Here is a 26,676-nt window from a genome sequence, read left to right on the forward strand (position 1 = left end):
CATCTACCATATACTCTCACAACACCTTGAATTTATCACAATTTTAATGAAATAATTTTCTGTGAAATATCTGTCTTCCCAAGAGATTACAAACTCTAAGAGAGCAAGGAGTTGACCTTTTTCATTACTGCCTCCTCAGTGTCTATCACAGTGTCTGGCACAGTATTTGTTGATCTAATGAACAAATAAAAGTTAATGAATGAAGGTCTTTATTTCCAATTAGATTTTAAGCAAAATGATAGTTCCAAGTCTGTCTTATTCATCACTGTATTCCCATTGCCTATCACATTGTCCAGCACATAATAAAGCTCTCACTAAATATACGTGAAACAACAAATAAGTGATGGATTGAATGAACATGACATCTGCAGTTTAGCCACTCACTAGTTCCTGCCACATGTACTGCAAAATGCTCTATCATAAAAGATACTGTATTCCCCTAAAGTTATACCTGGGAATTGGGTTACAGAACAATGATTGAATATCAAAAAAATCACATATATGAATAACAGTATATCACAAAATCAAAGTTTCAAAAGCTGTAAACATTTATCATCATTTAGAAACACAAAAATTAGGTTCTGTGTCCAATAAAACATACTTACATCTACTTGTTATAATGGTTAGACCCCCAAAGTAAAACAAAGCCTTCATGTACCACATAAAATCAAATTCTATTATGTTATAAAGTTTTGCTAGCTAAAACAAATGTACGAGGTATGAAAATATGCAACAGAAACTCAGCAAGCATTTCTAGAATTTATAAGCTCTTTTAAGGAAGATTAGGATGACCTTCATCACTAAACCAGCTCAAGATGTGTTGTCCTTAAGCTGATATTATTCAATGCAGCAACCAAATATTTGAAAGCTTCATTAAGGATCTTAGTTGAGAGGGTTTGGAAGGCTGGAATCACCCATTTTCTGATAATAATGTTATTAACCAATATTTTTTCCCTACACCCTTTGAATTCCTTTATAGACCAGGCATATCAGATCAAGGGTCAGATGGTAAATATTTTAGACTTTGTATATGGTCTCTGATGTGACTACTCAATTCTGATGATATAACAGAGAAGCAGTCATAGACAATATGTAACTGAATAGATGTGGCTGTGTTCCAATAAAACTTTATTTAAAAAAACAAACAGTGGCAGATTTGGTGTGCAGACCAGACTTCAGACCACTGTTAAATAGACAATTGCTGTTTAACTGCCTAGCATCCATTGCCACTTCCTTTAGTAAAGGCAACTTGATTTTTATTTGGGAAAGCATCTCTCCTCCACTTTGAGCCCATGTAGTTAGAATGGAGCTGACCCCAGACCCATAACTCCAAAGTTAGTCATGTAACCCAGGACAGGTCAATTTAAATAATTATTTTTCTTAGCTGCAGTGACTGGCTCAAGGCTACACAAGTAAACCACAATGTGTTCACTGGGTCTCAATCTTGGGACTTTCTGGGCAACTGAGAAAGAAACTCTCTTTCTGGTGGAACTGTTAAGGTAGTGTAAGCCTGGAGATGCTGGTAGAAACCATGTAAAAAAAGCAAGCCTGTGAGTGATGCCAACACAGAAAAAAGCAAAGCCAAGACATGGAGGGAAAAAGAGAGGGAGAGAGACTAAGTCCAGATGGCTTCATCTGAGCCCCTGGATCCAGCTGTACCTAAAGACACATCTAAGCCTGTATGAGCTGCAATAGAAAGAGATCCAAATTCAACTCCACGAATAACATAAAAAGCAGCCTTAAAGGAGAAAAGTAACCTAAATGAGAAGCCTATGAGATACTTTAGAAGGTATAGTTATGTGTTTTTGAACGAGTGCAGAGGGGATGGAAGAGTAAGGAAAGATAGGTAACCATGGACTGGATGTGAGTTGGAGATTTTTTTTTTAACCATCATATGTTGAAACAGTCTTTCTCCATTTTAAGGGTCTGTATTTACAGAAGCAGTAAATAGATCAACCAAAAGGAGGGTAAGGGAAAAATACAGGAAGTAGAGGCAGTGACTAAATCATCCTGAGTGAGCAGATAATATACAAAATCTCCAAAAGTAGTGTTTGCTTATAATCTACTAAAGGCTTTAAACTAAGGGATAGAACATCTACTCAGGAAGAATTATACATATTCCATAAGCTGTTATTCACCAAGCACTATGTGTATGGAATTGAACACACTGTGGTAAATAAGACAGATCAGCTCAAAGTCCAACATCTCATCAGCTCTAAGTCCAAAACCACATCATCTGAATCAGGTGGGGATAAGGCTTGAGTGTAATCCATTATGTTCAGCTCCTGAAGCACAATTCCTCTTCATCTATGGACCTATAAACCTAAAGAGACAAGTTATCTTCCCCCCACCTTCTTAACAAATAATGGTAGGATAGGCATAGGATAACAGCTATCTACATTCCAGTTCAAAAGGGGTGAGAGAGAGGGGAGTAAAAAAGAGTCACTGTTCCAAAGCAGTTCTGAAATCCAGTGGGCAAATGGGATTTTCTTGATTAGGTTTCAAGGCCTGGGAATTATCCTCCTTGGCTCTCAGCTCCATTCTCTGAAGTCTCCATCCTTCTTGGTTCTGTCCTTTGAGTGATCTTTCCTTTTTCACCAAAGGTAGCATATGTTTGTTGCCCAGTAGTTTTATCAGCCTGCTTCCTGCCAGCAGAATTTTGGAGATTTGACAGCCTCCTTTCCTTTTGTGCCTTCTCTATCTCTTTCAGCCTAAGCTGGGAATGTTTTTGTTGAAATAAATTTCTCAAGAACTTTGTGGGTCTTCCATGGATTTCACAGGGATTCACTCTAGTAGAGAAATGCCATATCCACAGATGTTTTCAAGATTATCCCTTTTCTGTATCTTGGCCTCCTGCCAAGATGGATAATGAACAATACTCTTAAGCCTCCTAGAGGTACCCTGGTTTGATGTAGAAGATCAATGAGGCATATGTTTAATCTCCTGAGAGGGCTTTTGTGTGACTGAATACTCTGACATTTTGATCTTTCTAAATGCAAAAGGTTGTATGGTCACACACTCAATTATTTCTTGATACCATACTTTTGGCAGACATAGCATCTTCTGCCATTTGGACAGGCTGAGAATTTTCAAAATCATTCAATCCTAGTTCATTTTTGTTTAACATTTCTTCTTTCAATTTACCTCTGTCTACTCACATGTTATTATAAGCAACAAGAGAAAACCAGGCGGCATCTTTGGTACTTCACTCGGAAATCTCCTTAGCTATACGTGTAAATTCATATTTCACAATGTTTCACATATTTCATTACTATTTCTGCCAGCACATAATAGGATCCCTCTTCCTCCAGTTTCCAATAACATGCTCCTCACTTCTGAGCCCTTCAGGGCAGTGTTCTCAAAGTCAAGGTTTCTACCAACTGTCTGTTCATAGTAATTCAGGCTTTCTCTATTATGTTCCTCAAAATTTTTCCAATAGGCCTCTGCTTATTGCCCCATCCCAAAGCCACTCCTACATTTTAGGTATGTGTTATAGCAGCACGCCTCTCTTGATACCAAAATCTGTACTACTTTTCTGTTACTGCATAACAAATTACCATAAATTTAGCAGCTTAAAGCAACATCCAATTATTTTCTCCAAGTTTTTTTGACTCAGAAGTCTGGGCATAGTTTAGAAAAGTCCTCTGCTCAGAGCCTCGAAGGCTGTATTTAGAGCTTAGGGTTCTCTTCCAAGCTCATTCAGATAATTGGAGGAATTCAGTTCCTTGGTGCTGTAGGACTAAGGTTTTCAGTTTCTACAGGCTGCCTCTCTCCTAGTCAAAGGCAATTTACAACACAACTCTTTGCTTTCTTCTAGGCCAGCAAGGGAACATCTCTTTAAACAGCTCATCTGATTAGGTCAAGCTCATTTAGTAAAAAATCTCTCCTTTGATTAACTTAAAATCTATCGATTAGGGACCTTAATTACATCTAAAAATCCCTCTCTCTCTATATATATATCCCTTTAAGTTAGGAAGAAAATTACTGTCTCACTCCCAACTTCCCCATCATGACACACGCATACATACATACACAAACATACTTAGTTGTAGATCATAAGGTTTTCCCAAGATACGTCCATATAGGTGCATGATTTTCTCCAGTGGTGCTAAACAGCCTTAGTTTAGCAGCAGAGAATATTGACAGTGGAACTGATCCAAAGAAAGAGGATAAAGAGGTCCCTAAAGGATTTTCAAAATGAAGAAGCAGGAGATATTCGGAGGAGGAATTCAGAGTGGATAAAGGCATCAGGACCAAGACAATGACACACAAAAGGGCAGCCAATCATCCTGTGATCTAAGTAGAACAGAAATCTCAATAGAAAGACTTTCTTAAGAAATCCTTAGAGGAGCATAATTGCTCATACTCCACATTTTAACTAACCAAAAAGTGGTCATCAGACAAACCTTCTAGGAGAGGGCTTACCAACTGAGACTGCACTTAATCTGGAGATGGACAGATGCACTGGAGGCAACCTGAGGCACACACACCCCCACCCCCTGCCACTTTCCAGGTGTGGTTCTCAGACTTGACAAACAAGGACAATTTTTTATTTCATATGAACCAAGATCCAGTGGTTAAATGAAATGACAGTACTGTTGTATTAGTTTCCTATTGCTGCTGTAACAAATTACCACAATTTCCTGGCTTAAAAAAACACAAATTTATTATTTTATAGTTCTGTCATCAGGGCTGCATTCCTTTTGGAGGCTCTAGGAGAATCTATTTTCCTGCCTCTGCCAGCTTCTAGAGGTGAAATGCATTATTTGGTTCATGGTCCGTTCTTCTACCTCCAAAGTCAGCAGCATGGCATATTCAAATCTCTCTCCTATTCTGATATTCTTGTCTTCTATAAGCATATTTGTGATTACATTGGACTTACTTAGATTACCCAAGATAATATTCCCATCTCAGAATCCTTAGGTTAACCACATCTGCAAAGTCTCTTTTGTCGTGTAAGGCAACATTTCACAGGTTTGGGGATTAAAGTGTATACATTGTTGAGGGCCATTATTTTGCTTACCATAACAGTCAAATGCCTTTCTAATATTCAAACTCAATTAGTTCATTTGACTGCTGATGAAAATTCTCAGTAATAGATTAATGAGTTTGCTTATAAAATTCATTTGCAATATATTTCTACAGATTTTTATATTCTCTAAGAAAATTAATAGAGAGATTGTAATTCACAAATTTGATTAGCTAACAGAAAGTATTAAGAAACATCATGTTCCTAGGGAGTTGCTTCAAAGCATTCACAAAGCATCTAATCTGTTCTTATAACTGTCACTTAAAGTAAGGGAAAAGTGGATATTATTACAGCCATTTTCAAGTTAGGAAACTAAAGCATGTAGTGGCTTAAGTGGCTCTCCCTAGATCACTCAGGGAGGAATACTGGAGGAGTTATGAATAGAACTCAGCCTCCTCTATTCCCATTCAGTAGCTAAAAAGGCTAGGAATAACGGTTACAATGATTCATACTGACTATCTAGTGTCTCTTCTCCAGAGCACAGCATACCCAAAAGAGAAATCATCACAGAGGCATTAATATGCCTTTGGTTAGTTTTTTTTTAACCTCCTGGTTTCAATAAGCTCTAAAGAAGTATAGAGAACATGTTTCAACCTGTTCGGGAAATCTACTAGACCTTGAGTCATTTCGCTTGAATTTCAAATAGGTTTGGAAGGTCTTACACGTTACTTTAAATTTTAAAAACATACATTGCTAATCTAACTGGTAGATAAAAACAAAAAGTAAAGGAATAATGCATGTGCTGAGGGCTTTAATTACAGGTGTGCTGACACAGTACTGTAGCATAGTGGGAGGCTATGCTGCATGGTGGTAAGAGCTGGGGGGGTCAGAGAGAATTTGGTTAGAATGCCAATTCTTCCATGCATACCAGCTGTGTAAACTTGGACAGGCCACCTACCCTCTCAGATTCCTTATCATAAAAATATAATAGCTATTTTACAGAGCTGATGTGAAGATTAAAAATAATGTGTATAAATTGTATAACTGAATCACTTTGCTGTACACCTGAAACTAACACAACATTGTTAATCAACTATATTCCAATATAAACAATTTTTTAAAATAAGGTATGTAAAATACCTAGCACATAAAAGCATTTCATAACTTTGCTACCTAGGAAAAACCTAAAATGTACAAACAGATTTTCCCGCTAAAAATATGTGCAGTGGATACTCTGATATGCTGCCCAGATTCCACTTCAGGGAGGAAGGATTTATTCCCCAGGCTGCTGGGAGTGCTGCTTATGGAAAGCTTGTTTATTGTAAGCAACAATAAATAGGGATTGCCTTGGCTGAAGACAACCTCCTCACCCAATATCCACCCCCATTCCAGGTGACCTGCCCCTGGACTGCCCCAGTTACTGATCCGAAGGTCTGCCGTCCTGATCAGAATTTACCATAGGGTTGGCTAAGGCCTCTGTTGAGACTACTTTCCAGCTCAACTCCCTCTGTCCAGTCCTGCTTCTTCCATTTCACTTCTGTTCCACAGGTGTTGATCTCAACAGCACTACCTATAAGCCTCCTATGCCCTAGTCAGTTAGGAGTCGTTTTCTCAGGGAACCCCATCCAGCAACAAGGTTGCAGGGTGTGTTGCTCAGCATCTCATACAGACCCTACCATCATCATTCCCCACAAGGGCACAAGTGCACATGACACAACCGAACATTGTTCGGTTGCTCTGGCAAGGAGTGAAGAGTAAGGATTCTTAAGCCTTGCATATTACTTCTGCCATTGTTTACCAAGGAGCCGGAGTAAGTGTGACCCCTCTGCTCCCACTCTATTTTACACCTTCTGAACATCTTTCACTCACCAGTTTGTGTAAAGATTCAGATCTAATAAGCAACAATATTGCTTATTGTTAAGATTGTTGTCTGGGGTTTGCTTTATAATACTCCAGAAAAGAAAAAAAAAGCGGGAGGATAAATGAAACAAGATTGGTAAAATATTGATCACTGATGAAGCTGGGTGACTAGTACAAAGAACTTCATCATACTATTCTCTCTACTTCTATAATATGTTTGAACTTTTCAATAATAAGAAAATTGGATATTAGTATGCTTTAAAAAAGTACATGCATGTACTTTTTAAAAATACGTTTAAGGCATGTACTTTTATGATCAATTTTTAAGATAGGTTTAACAATATATATAAATTCTGTTCTGCTTATGTTAAGCAAATCAATCTAAGAAAATATGGAAAAATTCATATTTCCCAAAGCAGATAAAATAGAGCTTGTTAGGCATCTTTCCAAGTAGTTCTCAAATTTATTTTTTAAAGTTGCTGAGGCCTTCCTTAAAAGCAAATCCCATAAGGCATTTCAAACTAAACTTATAAGAGATTTTTAAAAGATTTACTTTTCTTATTAAAAGTATAATGTACAGCTCTTCTGTGCATTATACAGACTTTTAGATTATTGAGAATATTATAATGTAATGGCAAATTATTCCAGTTTTTAAAAGCTCAAATATCTAAATGTCTTTTTGGAAACAATATGAGTTAGTACAATATGTTTATAAAATCTAGCCTAACCACATCCTACTTTCTCCTCAACCCTTAAAAAGGACTTTGGAGACTCAGTAACTGGTGCCACCGATATTAGTTAAATTTTGGTCAAAACAACTCTGTTCTATATTTATATATAATGATAAGTGTTGTTAGAATCACAATAAGAGAAGGTAGTGTCTGACAAGTATTCAGTCTGCATAGAGTGGTATTATTTCTGTCTAACTCTCAAATGTTTACTTTAAGTATGCTGTGATGAGGAAATCCAGAAGCGTCCAAATACACTACACAAACACGTTTCCTATCTTTGTATTCTTCTACATTTAAAGGGCTTTCTGAAATCTGAGCTCTCTACCAACTGAGGTAGTTTAATCCAGCACTTTGGAGAATAGCATCATTCAGAAAATGATTTTTCTCAAAGGGACTTGATTATTTCAATAATTATAGAGCTGCCCTAAAGGCTTCCTATAGCCAGGTTATTATTATGTACAGGTGTTCTTTATATAAATAAGACTTGGTTGACCTGAAACAAAAAGAAGGGAATGGAACATTCTAAAGACAAACACATAAATGGTGTGTTTAGGAGCTAGTCTAATAGCCTATGAAGACTGAATTTTTAAAGCATTTTACCTAGCTCTCTGGACTACCCCCAAATAAACAATCAAATAAAATCCAAATATGTATAAAATATATATGCATGTGGCACCCAGTCCATGAGAGATTTGAGAAGAATTTGGTGTAAGATAAATAAGAATGAGATGGGATGACAATCAGGAAAACTAGGTTAGAGTAGTAGATTTGCCACTAACTAGATCTATGACCCTGGGAGCTTAATTTCTCTGAATCTCAGTTTCTCCATCTGTAAGATGAAGGCCCCTTACTGTTAATTATATTCCAATGTTTAGGAATCAAGTATTATATTTTCAATATTAATAAGCAATCATAAAAATTTTAAGCAATTGGATTAAAAGAATCTTGAATGGAAATTAAACAAGGATAAAAAAGGTAAATAACATTTTTCTAAAAGTTGAAAATAAATGTTAATTATTATATAAAAGTTTAAGTTTCCAAATAAGTGTTCTGTCTCCCACACTACATTTTCCTGAAGTCTTCTGAAATAACATGGGATTGACCTTATGCCAGGCAATCTAATGCATGCTCTGTAAACCTGGTTATTCAAATATAAGCCATGCAATTTTATAATTCAAATCGATTTTATAATTCTAATGTATTATTAAGTTAAATTCAACAGTTACAGTCTCTAATATTTGGAAATTCCACTTTTAACCAAAATGTATAAAATTTGAAGTGCTGCACTCAAGGTACTTGTTGGCTTATTCAACAGGGAAACTACTTCAGGCTGGGGGAACAATAAATATAAATTTTCATACTGTAATATAATTATGAGGTAACATTAAATCGGTAAAATTCAGGTGGTAAGCCTAAAAATCCAAGAAAACTGTAGATATATGCAATTATTTTTGTACATTATAATAATTCCCATATCTGCAATAACAGCAACTATAGGTGCATATGGAGCTTTAATAAGACAAATAATTATGTTTCAATAATTAAACATATATGTCACATTTTAATTCTTACAGTGCATTTTGAATGTGTTATATCATTTAAATCACAAAATAATTTAAGCATAATATCTCCATTTATTTTATAATTTCTATTTTGTGGATAAGGAGATTGATCAGGTAAATCTTTTAAAAGAGCAAGTATGTTGCCTTAAATAGATAGAACATGATGCTATCCAAATCAAGGCTACTTGTTAAAATTCCCATAAGAGTGAAGTCTTAGAAAATCATAATATATACTGAAAATCTATTTAGGCCACAAATAGATTTTCAGTATCTACTGATATACTAATATAGCTTTTTGTTCCTTAATTTATTGATGCAATGAAAGATATTATTGATTTCTTGATGTTTAACCATCCTTCCAGTCCTAGAATAGATTCTACTAGGTCATGGGCATCATCTTTTGATTAAATTGCTATATTCTCTTGTAATATTATACCTAGATATACATAGACATGAGAGAGTTAATTTTTAAAAAATTTTTACTTTGGTGTTATCTTAGTTGGGATTAAGTACCAGCATTATGCTAGCCTCATAAAATGAAACTTTATATATTTTTCTATGGCCAGGAATAATTTACAATTTATAACTTATAGTGACATTCACTCATCATAATCAACCTCTTTTTTCTCTTTATTGTACTTACCTGAAAAATCCCAATCCTGGCTGAATGTAACTCTCTGCTTAAAACCAAACAAAGCAGCCTAATATTGTTTGGAGAAAAATGTATTTTCCACTCTCCAATATGACTCTTTCAGACTTTCAGTTTTCTCCTCCAGCATACCATTTCCCATATCATTCTCAATTAATAGCCATGTTTATTATTTCACTGGGGAAATAAAATCAAAAGAAAACCTCCTCAGAGTGAGGAAGGTTATCAAGGATAAAGAAGAGCATTACATGATGATAAAGGGGTCAATTCTCCAAGAAGACATAACAATCTTTATTGTGTATGCACCTAACAATAGAGTGTCAAAATACAGGAGGCAGAAACTGATAGAACTGCAGGCAGAAATAGATGAATACATTATTTTAGTTGGAGATGTCAACACCCTCTATCAGACATGTGCAGATCCAGCAGGCAGAAAATCAGTAAGGACATAGTTGAACTCAACAACATCGATCAACTCGGTATACCAGATCTATAGATCTATTCATCCAACAACAGCAGAATACACATTCTTCTCAATATCACATGGACATTCACCAAAATAGACCATATTCTGGGCCATAAAACACACTTTAATAAACTTAAAAGAATAGAAATCATACAATATCTGCTCTCAGATCACAATAAAATTAAACAAGATATCAATAACAGAAAAAGAATTCCCAAATATTATACGTGGAGATTAAATAACACTCTTCTAAACAACACATAGGTCAAAAGAGAAATCTCAAGAGACATTAAAAATATTCTGAACTAAATGAAAATGAAAATAAAGCTTATCAAAATTCGTGGGATCCAGGGAAAGCAGTGGGTAGAGGGAAATTTATACCTTTGAATGCATAGATTAGAAAAGAAGAAAGTTCTAAAATCAATCATCTAAGCTTCCATCTTGGGAAACTAGAAAAAGAAGAGCAAGTTAAATCCAAAGTAAGCAGAAGAAAATAAATAATAAAATTTAGAGCAAAATCAGGGACTTCCCTGGTGGTGCAGTGGATAAGACTCCACACTCCCAATGCAGGGGGCCCGGGTTCAATCACTGGTCAGGGAACTAGATCTCACATGCATGCTGCAACTAAGAGTTTGCATGTCACAACTAAGGAGGCTGCGTGCTGCAACTAAGGAGCCTGAGACCTGCAACTAAGGAGCCCGCCTGCCACAACTAAGACGCAGCACAACCAAATAAATAAATAAAATTTTTTTTAATAAGTAAGTAAATAAAACACCAGACCATAAGGTAGAATTCCAAATGATATTTTTTAAAAAAATAGAGCAAAATCAATGAAATTTAAAACAGAAAACCAGTAGAGAAAATCAATAAAATCAAAATCTTGTTCTTTGGGAAAAAGAATCAATAAAACTGATAAGCCCCTGGCCAGGTTAACTAAGAAAAAAAAGACAAAACCTACTAATATCAGATATGAAAGAGGGTACATCACTACAAATACCATGGACTTTAAAAGGATAAATAAGAAATACTACAAACAACTTTATGCCCACAAATTTGGTAACCTAGATGAAAGGGACCAATTCTTTAAAAGACACAAGTGGCCAAAACTCACATAAGAGGAAATAGGCAACCTGAACAGACTTTTTTTTTTTTTTGGTTTTTATTTTCTTTTTATTCTCTTTTCATATTACACAAATTCTCCCTAACAAATATATGTTGCTTTTGTGACCAGAAAAAAAAGTTTTAAGAAAGGATGCAATGCCCAAAAGGAAAATCTATATGATCACTATTTACTTACATCTGTGTCAGATAAACATCCTATTACTGCCATAGCTTTTGCTTCTCATGCTGTATCAAAGAATGAGGTGAACTTTGAGCTACATCTCTTCAATAAATCCTCTATGTACAGAAGGAGAAGTTCCTCCTCCTGCAAGTCATGTTTCCTCATGTAAACTCTTATAAACTTCTCGAAGATGGAAGGAATAAGCTCGGGGGCCAGCACTTTATCAAACATTCGGAATACAATTGTGGTTGTATCCTCCTTCTCAGAATCAGAGAGGGCCAAATTGCAGCTGTATTTCCTATGCAGTGTGATTAACTCTCGCAGGTTATTTAACAAAGTCCTTAACTGACATACTTCCTCTGTGTTTTGATAATCCAAGGAACTCCAACACCAAGAGGACACCAATCCTAACTCATATGGTTTTTCTGCTGTAAAAAATACCTCTGCCAGTTGAAGCCCATTTTCTGGCCACTCTGCCTTATCAGTTAGTTCAAGGTTCCTGGCTGCTTGTTCCAACCATTTTGCAAGAATTGTCTGTCCTTCAGGTACAGTCCTTTTCACAAATGGGATCACATCATTTTTAAGCCATGGACAAAGCTTTTGCAAAGAGATTGGTGTAGAAATTGAGTTGAGCAAGTTCTCAAGCATTTTCACATCAAATCTGCTTTCAAAGTTTGCCCGATGTCTCAGCCAAAGGTACTGTGCACAAACAAGGTTTCCCTCTCTTAGCTGTAAAAAAATATCCTTAAGGTCATCTTCATTATTCAGAAATTCAATCCAAGAGTTACCACTGAATTTTTCTGGTCCAAATGCTCCATAAAAAGTAGTCAACTTTGCATGAGCCCTCAGTATCTCTTTTAAGCCATCAGAATAGACAGGAACAGTTTTATCTTCTTTCTTCAAAAGTCTGGTTTTGGCATAATTAGCATTTCCTGGGTAGTTTCATAGGTTATCCATTGAGCCTCCAAGCAGTAATTCACCACAAATTCATTGTCCTGGATTTTATGCAGATTTTCCTTAGCTTCATCTACAAGTTTTTGCCATTTGACCTGCTCACTGGTGTCCAGAGAACTCAAAGCTAGTTTCTCCAATATGTCATTTGATTTTACTTTGCAAACAAGCTCAACATCTAGTCCAAACTGAATGGCAAAGCTCTCGGCTTCAGCAAATCTGTGTTTGTGAAGTAACCAACTCAGCCTGTTTTCTGGTAAAGCTTCTGTAAGACATCTGAGTACTAAAACAGAGACCGAGTCTTCAGATAGTTTTGGATCATTTTTGCAAATTCCTTTCATAAGGTATATGGTATCTGTGCTAATTCCTGTTTGGACCAAAGAAGAAACACTAGGTACTTCCAAAGAATACAGTATTTCCATCATAGGTAATGAATAGACCGTGAGGTTTCTCATCTTATTAGTAGTAATAGTTGTCAGAGCTACTAATGTGAGATTTGTAATCCCTTGCCACATGACTGATGAAGGCTAATCTGCTTCTGTGGTGAGAAGAAACTCTGCTATGTGAAGGGAGGGCCAGTTCCACATGGGAGTTAGGATGTAAATATCCCATAAGCTTAGAACATTATTGGTATCAAAAACAAAAAGTAGATTGTCTATCAGCTGGAACTTCTTTGCACCTTCAATAATCTCTGCATCAATAACACTCTTCACTTAGGTCATCTCTTTCCTAGAAGAATCTGGTGCCCATTTTGAGAATGCACAATTACCAGTTCCCCCAATTATCACAGGGATTTCGCTTGCTAAATCACCAGCCACAAGACTGAGACAACCAAGGGTATGATAATTTTCAGTAGAAATAAAACTGGACTTGATTTGTCCTTGTAACTTTTTTGCCATATGGAAGTCTACCTTTTCAATCACTTGTTGAATTTTTACAAGCTGAAGGTTTGTAATACAAAAAAATCCATTGTTTGTAAGAAGGAACATATAAAAGCTACCTTCATTTGAATTATCTTCCCCAATAACAAGATTCGGTAAGTACACTGATTTTCATCGTTAGCTTTCTGAACAAAAGCGTTGGTGAGTAATGTTTGTTTTGTAAGTTGCCACTTCTCTCCCCACCCAAAAGAAACTTTCCTTCTTGACACACGCCAACCACATCCACTTCAGTAACTTTCCGGAGATGTCTGCTAGTAAATCTACTTGATATAAAGCAGTTCCATGTTCTTTTCTTGAACCAACACTTAGGTACCCACTTCCTGTATCATCGTTAGCAGCTCAATGTCGTTCCACATGTTGCTGAGATTGTTTTCCTGAGTCAGAAACCACTGCCTTCCCTACAATTGAAGAAACTAAAGAGGAACACTCAAGTTTATCATCCACCCCCTTCTGGGCTCCAACAGAGCTCCTAGTCTCTTTAGAGCCCATGCCACAAATTTCCTGAATAGACTTTTATCTATTAAGAAATTGAATTAATTATTAATAATCTTCCAAAACAGAAAGCACTAGGCCCAGACGTGTTCATTGGTAAATTCCACCAAACATTTAAGGAAGAAGTTATACCAATTTTCTACAATCTCTTTCAGAAGACAGAAGCAGAGGGAATATGTCTAATTCGTTCATTGAGGCCAGCATTGCCCTAACATCAAAACCAGATAAAAATATTGCAAAAGAAAGAAACTAAGACCAATAGTCTCAAGAACATAGATGCAAAAATCCTCAACAAAATATTAGAAAATCAAATGCAACAATATGAAAAAGAATTATATACTACAACCAAGTGGGATTTATTCCAGGTACGCAAGGCTGGTTCAACATTCGAAAATCAATTAATGTAATCCATCACACTAACAGACTAAAGAAGAAAAATCACATAATCATGTGAATAGATGCAGGAAAGTATTTAACAAAATTCACAACCACTCATGATAAAAGCTCTCAGTAAACTAGGAATAGAGAGAAACTTCCTCAAATCGATAAAAAAAAAAAAAAAACTACAAAAAACCTACAGCTAAAACATTTAATGCTGAAAAACTCAAAGATTTCCCACTAAGATAAGGAACAAGACAAGAATAACCCTCATACCCCACTTTTCATTGTACTGGAATCCTTCCTAATGCCACTGGGAGAGAAAAGGAAATGAAACATATAGATTGGGAAGGAAGAATTAAAATTGTCTTTATTTGCAGATGACATGACTGCCTATGTAGAAAGTCCAAAAGAATCAACCAAAAACTCCTGGAACTAAGTGGTTACAGCAAGGTTGCAAGATACAAAGTTAATATACAAAAATTAATTGCTTTCCTAACATACCAGCAATGAACAGTGGAGTGTGAAATTAAAAACACAATACCATTTACATTAGCAATTAAGAATTATTATTATAAATCTACAGTAATCAAGACAGGATGGTATTGGTGAAAGAACAAATAGATCAATGTAACAGAACACAGAGTCCAGAAATAGACCCACATAAATATAGTTGACCGATCCTTGACAAAGGAGCAAAAGCAATATAATGGGTCAAAGATAGTCTCTTCACAAATGGTGCTGAAACAAATGAACAACAACAAAAAAAGAATCTAGACACAGACTTTACACTCGTCACAAAAATTAACTCAAAATACATCACATGGGACTTCCCTGGCAGTCCAGTGGTTAAGACTTCGCCTTCCAATGCAAGGGGTGTAGCTTCGATCCCTGGTCGGGGAGCTAAGATCCCACATGCCTCGCGGCCAAAAAACCAAAAAACATAAAACAGAAGCAATATTGTAACAAATTCAATAAAGACTTTAAAAATGGTCCACATCAAAAAAACAAAAAAAAAATAGATCATAGACTTAAATATAAAGTGCAAAACTATAAAACTCCTCGAAGATAACATAGGAGAGAATCTAGATGACCTTAGGTTTGGTGGTGACTGTTTAGAAACAACACCAAAGGCATAATCCATGAAAAAAAGAATTGATAAGCTGACTTTATTAAAATTAAAAATGAGATACCACTACACACCTACTAGAATGGCCAAAATCCAGAAGACTGATGACATCAAATGCTGGGGAGAATGTGAAACGACAGGAATCCTCATTCATTGCTGGTGGGAATGCAAAATGGTACAGATACTTTGGAAGACAACTGGATGGTTTCTTATAAAATTAAATATATCCTTACCACATAATCCAGCAATCATGCTCCTTGGTATTTACGTAAGGAGTTGAAAACTTATGTCCACACAAAAACAAATTTTGCTATATCCATAAAAAGCAATGCTACTCAGCAATAAAAAGAACAAACAACTGATACACAGATGAATTTCAAAAACATTATGCTGAGTGAATAAAGCCAAGACACAAGAGAATGCATACTACTTGACTGTATTAATATGAACATCTAGAAAATGCATAACTATAGAGTAAGCAAACAGATCAAAGAATGCTTGGGGCCTGGGTATGGATGGGACTGATTGCAAATGTACATAAGGGAACTTTTTCAGATAATGGAAATCTATATCCTGATTGTGGTGGTAGTTTCAATATAGTATACACTTGTCAAAACTCAACAAATTGTATAACTATAATTGATGAATTTCATCATAAATAAATTACATGTCAATACAAGAACAAGAAATGAAGTGTCAGGCACCAAAATTAATGTTTGATATTTATTTTCAAAAAAGTGAACGTGGCTGTATTTCACAAAATATTTCACTCTGCATTTTCCTGAAATATTTAGCCCCCTTTATTATATTTAACATATACTTTTACATAAGGCTTTGCAGGAACGCATCTAGTTCCAGAAATGAGAAATGCTTCTTGTACCACCACCAAATATAGTGCTTTGTCAGGAACCAAGTGTTCTAAGACTTAAAGATGGAGGAAGAGACACAGCACATATAGGTATACTCCCAGAGGATTATACCATTAATTTTTTTGTTATATATACACTACATTACTCTGGGAACACCGAAGTTAATCACTGAAACCAAAATGTAAGAGGTTTTTTGTTTTTGTTTTATTGTAAGAAGGAAACAAAACAACTGATTCTTGGTATCTGAGTTAAGTAATGAAAAACCTAAAGAAACACAACAAATATAAATGGAAGTAAATAAACTGCCATTTCTTTTCTCAAAGTAGATCTTGAGAATAGAATGGGAAAGGGGAATTACTATAATTAATTATAAACATTTAATATTCTCAGTGGGCTAGGTGCTGTACATAATACAGTGGTTAAAAGTTAATGAATGGTACTGATTTGAAACATATTATACCTAGCTTCTTTAGATTTCCAATAAATTATTAACACTATTTTATGATCAGTCCTGTTTTTTTCCCATTAGAATTACTCCATTTATTCATTAATGAATAAATGACTGTGAAGCAAAATTGGAAAATTATGTAAATCATAGATAAGCAACAAATAAATGCTGGGCTTTTTCCCCAGTTAATGCCAAGCTGTTTCTTCAGGATATGTGGCATTGTATAAAACACCCAAGCAGGGTTAGATCATGGATCAACAAATATTTATGAATCTCCTTTCACAATACTATATCCCCATGTGGTAGGATACACAACAAAAATATTGTGGGGTCCCAGGTATTTTAACTTTAGTTGAGGAAACAAAGTACAGACGTAGATCCAGGTATATACATCACTAATATCATTTCTTCAGGGCAACCTTGGCGCACATCTGCTCCCTCATATGTATATGACTATTTAAAATGTACCTGCCGGGCTTCCCTGGTGGCGCAGTGGTTAAGAATCTGCCTGCCAATGCAGGGGACACGGGTTTGAGCCCTGGTCTGGGAAGATCCCACATGCCGCGGAGCAACTAAGCCCGTGAGCCACAACTACTGAGCCTGCGCGTCTGGAGCCTGTGCTCCGCAACAGGAGAGGCCGCGACAGTAAGAGCCCCGCGCACCGCGATGAAGAGTGGCCCCCACTTGCCGCAACTGGAGAAAGCCCTCGCACAGAAAGGAACACCCAACACAGCCAAAAATTAATTAATTAATTAAAAAAAAAAATGTACCTGCCAATGTTTGCATTGACCTCTTGAGATCCCCTTCTCTGAAGAAACTAAAATGAAGTGCATCCTTCTGCTCTTAAAGAACCCAGAGACTTTCTTTTTTCACAACAGTGTTCATTTTGGAAAATATGCACCTGCCAGAAGTAACAATTTAAAAAGGCGGGCAGAAAAGGAAGGAAACAGAAAGAATAGAGGGAGGAATTAGGCATTTAGCAATTTATCCAGAAAAGGGTACCAGCACCTTAATTTTATAATGTCATGAGCATAAGCATATGAAAATTGGGTTAACAACACAAAGCCCTATGAAATACAGTAATGCATTCCCAAATTCAAATCCTTTTATGTAAAAATCCATTGTATTAAAATGTATTATATATATCCTTTTTGCTACTAAAAGAATGTTGATTGTACTCTAAGTTTTTACTGATGAGAATAATTAGAAAAAGTGGGAGCAAGGGACAGCAATACAAAAAGGATATCTAGATTTTTCTACCTAGATATTTTACCTAGCAATACAAAAAGGAGATAAAACAAAAGCAGAGCAGGTAAAGAAGCTATTGCATCAGATCTTACTACCTTTTGTATTATAAGAAGAGAGGTTGCTGGTACATACATAGAGTATGCTTCCAATATACTGTAAGATCATTTCACGAGGATAACATTGACACTGAGGTGGTAGAAGTCAATAATCACATGTCATAACATCAGAATCTGACACAGGAGCACATACTGAAAAAGACCTCTCAGTATGAATATATCTACGAAAAAGCAAATAAATGTACAGCCATGACACTGAAACTGAGGGAAACAGAAAGTCTAAGAAGTTTCTAATGATCAAGTGATTACAAACGGAATAATTTAACAATGCTCATCATTGCTCATTAAGATGTATAATATGTCATCTTTAACCTTTTATATAGTGTTCAGTCTTTATTTTTTTATTTTAGTGAATCAAACTTGTGTATTATAATAAGATCTTTTCTAAATTTATTTGTGACCTCAGTAAAGAGAAAATGAGTCCTAAATTAGTGCAATGGCAATGAAAAGAGCAGATCACAGAAAATGCTAAATGTTCCAGCTTCTTAAGGGTGGATGACGATGCTTCAAGGCAATTTAGAGGAAAATATAAGAACTTTCACATTTGAATATGTTGCAACATGAGGCACTTCTGATGCATTCAGACCAAGATGCTGATACAATAAGTAGTTTTAAATGGATCTGTAGCTCAGGAAAAATATTTAGGTAGAAAATAGTTGAATCCATGGTATACAATTGTGGTGAATCTCAACATCCAGGGACTGAAAGGATAAAGAGAAGTCAACCAGTCAAGCAGTAAAGGAAAGAACCAAAAGATTAATGTGTTATAGGCACTGAAGGAGGAGAGGGAGTGATGAGAACTAAATAGATCTTAGCGTAAGTGTACAAGGCACACTGGGTTAGACATTATAATGTATTGCCTATCCTTTCTATTGTGAAGAAAATCTTGAAATATTAAGGGTAAATATAATGAAACAATGCAAAGTTAATAGAAAAGAACAAGTATCTGAAGTTTCAGCTCTGAATAGAAAAAAGAACAGTACAACACCACTACTGAGTCTTCAAGACAAATTACAATGCACATAAAAATGCTTTGAGCTAAAAAACTCTTAGAATTAATAAACTGCCTGGTTATTCGATATAGATCCACATGACTTACACTAAAAATTCATTTACATTCTACAGAGGAAAAATATTCATTTTTTCCCCTCTTTCTAAAAGGATTTTTGAACTCTGGGAGAAAGTTTATGATGATTAATAGAGTGCTGTCAGAAATCTGTGTTTAGAGAAAAAAATTTAATCTTTTATACATAAAGATAATACTTCAGGCGCACTCTCAGTAAAAAAAAAATACATTTTGAGGATTTTTCCCAGAGAAATTACAAGTTATATTGGATTTTCTAGAACTTTCTTACGGGGCAGCATATCATACTCTAATTAAATGGTTTCCTGGAGGTAAGCACAGAGTATATGACCTGCTTCCAGGCTCTCTTCACGCTCAGCTCACCTTGAGTTTAGTGCCATGATAAACTTTCTGAAATGCCACATCTAATAATAATGTAACAGAGACAATATTTTGGAAATATTAAATCAATGAATGTTTCCATCCCCCCTCAATTATGATACCTTCCATTTCCCGATAAGATTAGGGGAATCTCTAGTCAGTGAAATTTATTCCTCATTTTCCCTGGCACAAACAAGAGACATTCTAAACTCTCTTTAAAGAAATGCTATGTCTGGATCTCTGTGTGGGGCACATGGGCCCTGACTGCAAAGGGGTGTGTGCCTGGAAGCAGCCTAAAGGCCATGGCCACTTTGGGAATTTGGCAGACATAAATTAGAGACACCTACCAGAAAGCTTCATTGTTGGCCTTCTGGGAACTTGTTCCCATGAGAGCAGAAACTCTGTGAGAGAGGTAGTTAAATCTTTAAAAAAAAACCAAGCAGCAAAGGAACATTTGAAAAAGAGGAAAGCCTAGCCAGGAGCTAATTCCCTTTGAGGATCTTATTACCCCTGTGAGTTCTTGGATAAAGCGAAACAGCCGCCTCAGGTGGAACTCCTCTTGGAAGAGATGAGATGAGAGCTCAGCTTCTGAAGAAGTATTCCCTGTATAAGCAGTGAGAGCATAAGATGGAGAGGGATGTCATCAGGTCCATGCTTGGTCCCAGCAGGAAGCTCTGCAGGAGCTGCAACTTGCATCCCAGGGAGCTACATGCGGATGCCATCAAATGGGACCCCAGTCTATTCCCCTTTGAGAGGGAAGGGGCCAGATCACATGGTGCCAGAAGGCCAGTACCACAACATCATCAAGGTGTACACACCAGTGGAGTTCAAGAGAGAGCTACAGGCAGCTGTCCTCAGAACACACTGCTCTTGAGAGTCAGAATGACCAGGTTTCAAGCCTGCTTTCCATAGAATCATGCATGCTGTTAATAAATATAAGTGGAAGGAAGGAAGGAAGGGAGGGGAGGAGGGAGGAAGGGAGGGGAGGAGGGAGGAAGGGAGGGGAGGAGGGAGGAAGGAAGGAAGGGAGGGAGAGGGAGGAATGGTATGTCCAAAATGGTGTGCCCGTGCAGTGGGTTAAAAATGGTTCAGAGAAGTATCTGAGTAGAGAATACTTGAAATAGCCTCCCACAAATCTCCCACAGCTGTAGTGGTATGCAACAGAGAACAGAAAGGTATCTGGATTCCCTAAGCCCTTTGGAAAGTGAGTGAAACACAGCTGAAATTTAAGCAGTAAATTCAATTGCTTAAAGTCACCAAGTTACTAATCTGAGTAAAGACATGTTTATCTCCAGAAACAGTTTTATCCCTCTCCTTCTCAAAATCTTACAGTGGCTTCCAAACATCTATTTTAAAAAACTGAAATTCTCTCATCTAGCATTCACCTGTCCCAAGAGTTCCAACCCTATCCCTCTTCACTCCACAATATAACACAAGCATTTCTAGTTGATACAATTAATTGTTGATACTTCTCATTCAGTGCCCTTGCACCTGCCAGCCTCCTTTTGATTAGGTCATATCCATTGCTAGTTTCAAAACCTAATGAAATTCCAATAAAAATTAATTTAAAAAAACAAAGAAAAAATCTTACATCAAAATTAATATTTTGAATATTAAAAGATCATTTTAATCAGATGGCTAATCTCAAAAGATAGGAGAAGTTGAAACGCTGCTGGAAAGTGTTGAGTAGGAGGGAAGAAAAATAAAACAATCCAAGCGTACATTACATAGTCTCTTCATTGAAATGCTATTGGATTTAAAAAAGCCAACAAAAGAAAAAACCTAATGAAATTATCTAAATTGTCCCTTAATAAACTATAATTTACCTTTCTGGAATACAATTTGGCAATCTATATAAAAGCCTTAAAAAGATAATAACCTCTGTCCAGTGATTCAATATTTCCAAGTAAATATAATCAAAGATACAGGATTTATGCATAAAGGTATTCATCAGAACATAATTCGCAACAGTAAACTACTGGCAACAATCTAAATGAATGTGTAGTTCTGAGTCAGGAAAAGAGTGAAAATAAGAATCTCAATAGGTGATGATTAAAAATCATTCTAGTACATTCTTATAGTTAAATATTAAACAACCATTAAAGCATTTAATCACATAGGACATAATGTTAAATGGAAAAAGTATACTATGTATTCATAGAAAGATTCCAATTTTGAGTATATATGAAAATTGTATTTTATTATTGGGCTAACCATGCAGGCCTGAAAGGCCTGTACTTGCCCAGCTTCAAGACAGAAGAAAGAGTCCAGAGTTGGCAACAGAGACATAAGGGTTTAATGGATGGGGAGCTTACACGTCTGAAGCAAGGTCCTGGAGCAACACCCCACTGTGTGTGGCACATGGCTGGCAGGACATGGCAGCAGTCTTCGCTCACAGGGGCAGGGGGAGGTTACAAGTTATGGGGGAATTGACTTCAGGCTGGCTCATCAGTTACCAGGGAAACCAGCAGAGGGGCATGCCCCTTTAAGCAGAGTGGAGAGTTCTGATCTAAAGCTAGAACAATCATTAGTTGGGGCCTGGGGCAAGTATGTAGGAAGGTCAGTCATGCGAGTAGGGTGTAGGTGAGGCAGGGATTGGTCGAGCAGGGGATGTACGGAGAACAAGAGAACAGCCATCCTGGGTGGCCTGACCATACATTTATGTACACGAATTAATATGAGAAAATGCACAAAAAGGTTAACTTATTTGTTCATGCCTTCAGTGTCCATTCATTTAAAACACACATACACATTTATTTACTATATAACTTCTCTAAACAAAACAGGCATGGTCTTCGCCTTATGGAGTTGGTGGTCTAGTAAGGAATATACATTTATATGTAATTACAACAAAATTGTATGTATATATTCATTTTTTGTTTGTTTGTTTCTTATCTGTCTCCATTACAATTGCCAACTCCATGATGGTAGAGATCCTGTTTATCATGTTTGTCACTGTATTCCCAGCATCCACAGAGTCCAGAATCATAAATATTACATGAATGTAGAGGAAGCCCAGAGATTAAATAGGAGCATATCAGCAGCAGACCTAATGTAGGAGGTGTGAAAACTTTTTTGAGGGCAAGTGCCATTTAAAATAAGGCCCTGAAGGATCAGCAAGAATTAGCCAGATGAAGAGGGTTGGGAAGAATGTTCCAGGTAGAAAATAGCTACAGGTAAAAGAGAAAGTGTTAGCTGAATTCACTGAAGCAAACAATGTTTATTTCAGGGTGTTTATAGGCAATTTCTTTTTCAAATTTTCTTCAATGAACATGTATTTTTGTGGTAATCAGAGAAACAATATTCTGAACAAAACAGATTTAAAATCTCTGATTTTTTGGAGATCACCCTGACTCTAAATGTTTATTTTCTTACTTTGAATTGTCTTTGCACTTAACATAAAAACTGAAAAAATTATTGTAAATTCAATGTTCTACTCTAGAAATATCTTGTATTTCCTTAGAGTTCAAGGCCTTTCAGGTCAATTATAATGTTTTCCTTTCTTTTATTTTGTATCTTCCATAGCACTGGTACTGTGCTGTGTACCCAATATTTATTTAAAAGCTGGTTAAATAATTTATATATATGGATATAAACAGTAATCAAACCCATAAAACCTATAATTCTGATCTTATTATTTGATGGCTAGTTATTGTTCCAATGACTTTGCAGAACTAGTCCCAGAGGAATCAAAGAGAATTATTAAAATTCCTTTTAGATACATCTTTGCTGAAGAAATTATCTCACTTGATATAAATACTTTATACTTGAATTGGAACAAAAATTAATGCCATTTATTGTCCTAAAATCTCAGAAACAGATGTTTTGATTTCTTTCCAAGATAAAGAGGAGAGAAAATATATTCTTATGGTCAAAGTAACCATGACTACAGTTTTCAAACACATTAACAAGTGTTATTTTCATACACTCTGTGTTGGTTAAAATAATAATCTATTCTTATAAACAAAATCTGTTTTTGGTGAACTTTCCTTTCATACTGCAGCACAACGCTTAAAATTATTCATCAATCCAACAACAAGTAGCTTCTAGGAGTAATTATTTTTCCCACAGTGTGGAAAATTCTTAAGGCAATAGAAGTGCCCTACCCCAAAACATTTAGAATTGCTACTTTGGTCCCTTTTAACATTGTTCTTTCCATTCTCAAGGGTGAGGAATACTTCTCGGCTTCACCATTCAAGGCCCAGATCTGAAGGGTGGCACAAATGTGATGGTGGTTGTCAGGGAGAAAGAGGCACAATGCAGTCCTAGTCAAAGCCAGTGAGTCTTGCTCCCCGACACAACTGGAATATAGACCCTCATATCTATGATGACATTTCATAAATAGAGCAAATAATGTGTGCAATTATTTAAACTAACACTCAAATGGACTGAAAAACGGGTTCACATTTCCAAAGAACCTGTGTGAATAAGGAGAGCACGATATTATACTTTAAGACTCTCCTCTGTTCTTAGTAATATCATGGTAGCTTTATTGTTATGAGAAAGACTTTCTTCTTTTTGAGAGGTTTCAGCTCTGTTCATTTTAACAAAACTGTATGATTAGAACCACCTTGGTAAATGATCTAAATCAAGGAAACAATCTACATAATGACAACTAGAAACGTGTGAATATGATATCTAAAGTATTACACTCCGAAGTGAATGGTCCTGTCATGACAAAGCACCAAATGGAAGGAGCCTGACCATTAATTCACTACTGGGTGGTGAGGGAATTTCATTCTGCTATTTACCCCAAAACTCAAAGAAGGTATCTGACCTAACATCTGAAGAAAGATTGGAAATGGAAAAAATGTGAAAAGAATTTTATTTTTCTTTTTATCCTTGGCCAGAAATTAGAGAGGAGATTTTGTAATACAGGCTATCAAAAGGTTGAACCACAGAAGAAGACATGGAGGGGGATAGGAAGAAGAGAAGAAAAAAAGAAGAGGAAAATGAAGATGATGATGAAGAAGAAAAAGGAGGTAGACTATGAAAGTCCTCATCAAGTGAAGTGGCATTACAGTTATCAAAGAAAATATTAACCTTGGTTGTCAGAGAGCAAATATAGATAACTGAACCCAGAATTTTGCAATTCAGAATTTTAGTGTCTTATTGAAAAATGTTTGAAATTCAGACACCCAATAAGATAATTTATGAAGAATACCTAAAATCATCTCATTAATGAAATGGTTAGGCATCAAAAAGGAACAGATGTTCTCTGCAATAAATACCACACTATAGCAAATAATTTGCTCTTAAAATACTTAAGAATTCTTCTCATGCAAATACTAGCATATTAATAAAAGAAAACACTAATTGACTGCAACAAATGATCCTTAGTTAAAGCAATTCAAGCGATCAAGAAGTAATTATAAAACATGAATTGCTAAACTAGTAGGAGACAACATTTACACTTAGTTTCATTTGTTAAATGAGGCAAAATGCACATCTTGCTTCAAAGAATATTTCAACAAATTTATCAGTAGGATTAGGATGTGACAATAGCATTTAAATTCCATAGAAATTTATTATAAGGAAACTGCCTACCCTGACATTTCCCCACAATTAAAGAAAAGTGTTCTTATTCATAATGACTAACCTTTCCTTAGTCCTTTCTGGTTTACAAAATGCTTATATACACATCACCATTTATGCTAACAACCAGGCTGCATGATGAGTGTTATTCACCTCTGTCTTCACAGAGAGGCAGCACAGCACACAGACTTTGATGCTGAAGTCCATGCTCTGTCACTGAGTAGTTTGTGACTTTGGGCAAGTTATTTAAACTCTCTGAATCTCATTTTCCCCATGTGTAAAATAGGGGCATTTATCTGCCTCATAGGGTTGTTATAAAGATTAAATTAATCAATAACTGTGAAGTGCTTAGAACAAGTGGCACACAACGAACGATGAAGTTAGCTATGATTACTACAGATAAAGCTGAGGTTAAGAGAACTGGCTTAATGTTACATAGTTAATAAATAGAAGAGTCGGGATTCAAATTCTAATCTTTTGCATAAAGTCTGATAATTTTAAACAAGCTTTAAAACTCAATCCAAACAAGGTAAAGCAATATGTTATTCCTGAAAGAGCATATAGATTTTGGTGCTGACTAGGGCTCAAATAAGAGCTCTACCACTTGGGGATGTCACATAACAACAATTAGCCTCAGATTTACTCAACTGTGAAATAGACGTTAATACATAACTCATATGGTCATACGAGAATTAAATGAGACAACAACTCCATGAGATCCAAATGGAAGGACTTTATAAGCTGAAACTTGACTCTTGACAATATTTGGCTTTGTTGGAAATATTTTAAGTTAAGAGGTCCCAAACTGTTGTGTTACAGTTGCCAGCACAACACAGGACATACAGTTAGAAGGACCTTAACAAGTTTGTTCCCTATTGCAATAGGTACGACTATGTTGAAAAACTCTAATGAGCATCTGCTCTGGTATCATCAGCAAATTATGTGATAAATAGTATAAATGCTGGTGTATTTTATATTCTTTTCCTAGCAAAAAGTAAAAATTAATGAGATGAATATCTCATTTTAAATACTGAAATAGGGACTTCCTTGGTGGCGCAGTGGTTAAGAATCCACCTGCGAATGCAGGGGACATGGGTTCGAGCCCTGGTCCAGGAAGATCCCACATGCCATGGAGCAACTAAGCCCATGTGCCACAACTACTGAGCCTGCGCTCTAGAGCCTGTGAGCCACAACTACCAAGCCCGAGTGCCACAACTACTGAAGCCCGCATGCCTGGAGCCCATGCTCTGCAAAGAGAAGCCACTGCAATGAGAAGCCCATGCACCACAAGGAAGAGTAGCCCCCACTCGCCACAACTAGAGAAAGCCCGCACGCAGCAACGAAGACCCAATGCAGCCAAAAATAAATACAAGTATTTATTTGTAAATAAATATTTACAAAATGTAAATATTTACATTTAATATGAAATATGCAAAATGTATTTTTTAGAAAATGAGAAAGTCTATCAATAATATGTATCAAGTGGTTTTAGAAAATACAAAACTAAGGATGTTCAATTTAACAAACTAGCATTGCCACAGCCTAGCTAAGCATTCCGAGATTATTCCTTTAACTGTATGATCCCACACATTAACTCATATCAAAG

The 26,676-nt window shown here is 36.1% G+C and overlaps 1 protein-coding gene and 2 pseudogenes across 5 annotated transcripts in view; 1 reads left to right on the top strand and 2 right to left on the bottom strand.

The window, feature by feature from the left end:
- Positions 1-26,676, bottom strand: part of ANKS1B (ankyrin repeat and sterile alpha motif domain containing 1B) — a 1,169,527-nt gene that overhangs the window by 776,931 nt on the left and 365,920 nt on the right. The gene's annotated exons all lie outside the window — the stretch shown is intronic.
- On the bottom strand, positions 11,523-13,767 carry LOC137775149 (kinetochore-associated protein 1-like; annotated as a pseudogene).
- LOC137775150 (large ribosomal subunit protein mL40 pseudogene) lies at positions 18,756-20,409 on the top strand (annotated as a pseudogene).

This window comes from Eschrichtius robustus, chromosome 13 (assembly GCF_028021215.1).
Source record: "Eschrichtius robustus isolate mEscRob2 chromosome 13, mEscRob2.pri, whole genome shotgun sequence".
In the NCBI taxonomy this organism is placed as follows: Eukaryota; Metazoa; Chordata; class Mammalia; order Artiodactyla; family Eschrichtiidae; genus Eschrichtius; species Eschrichtius robustus.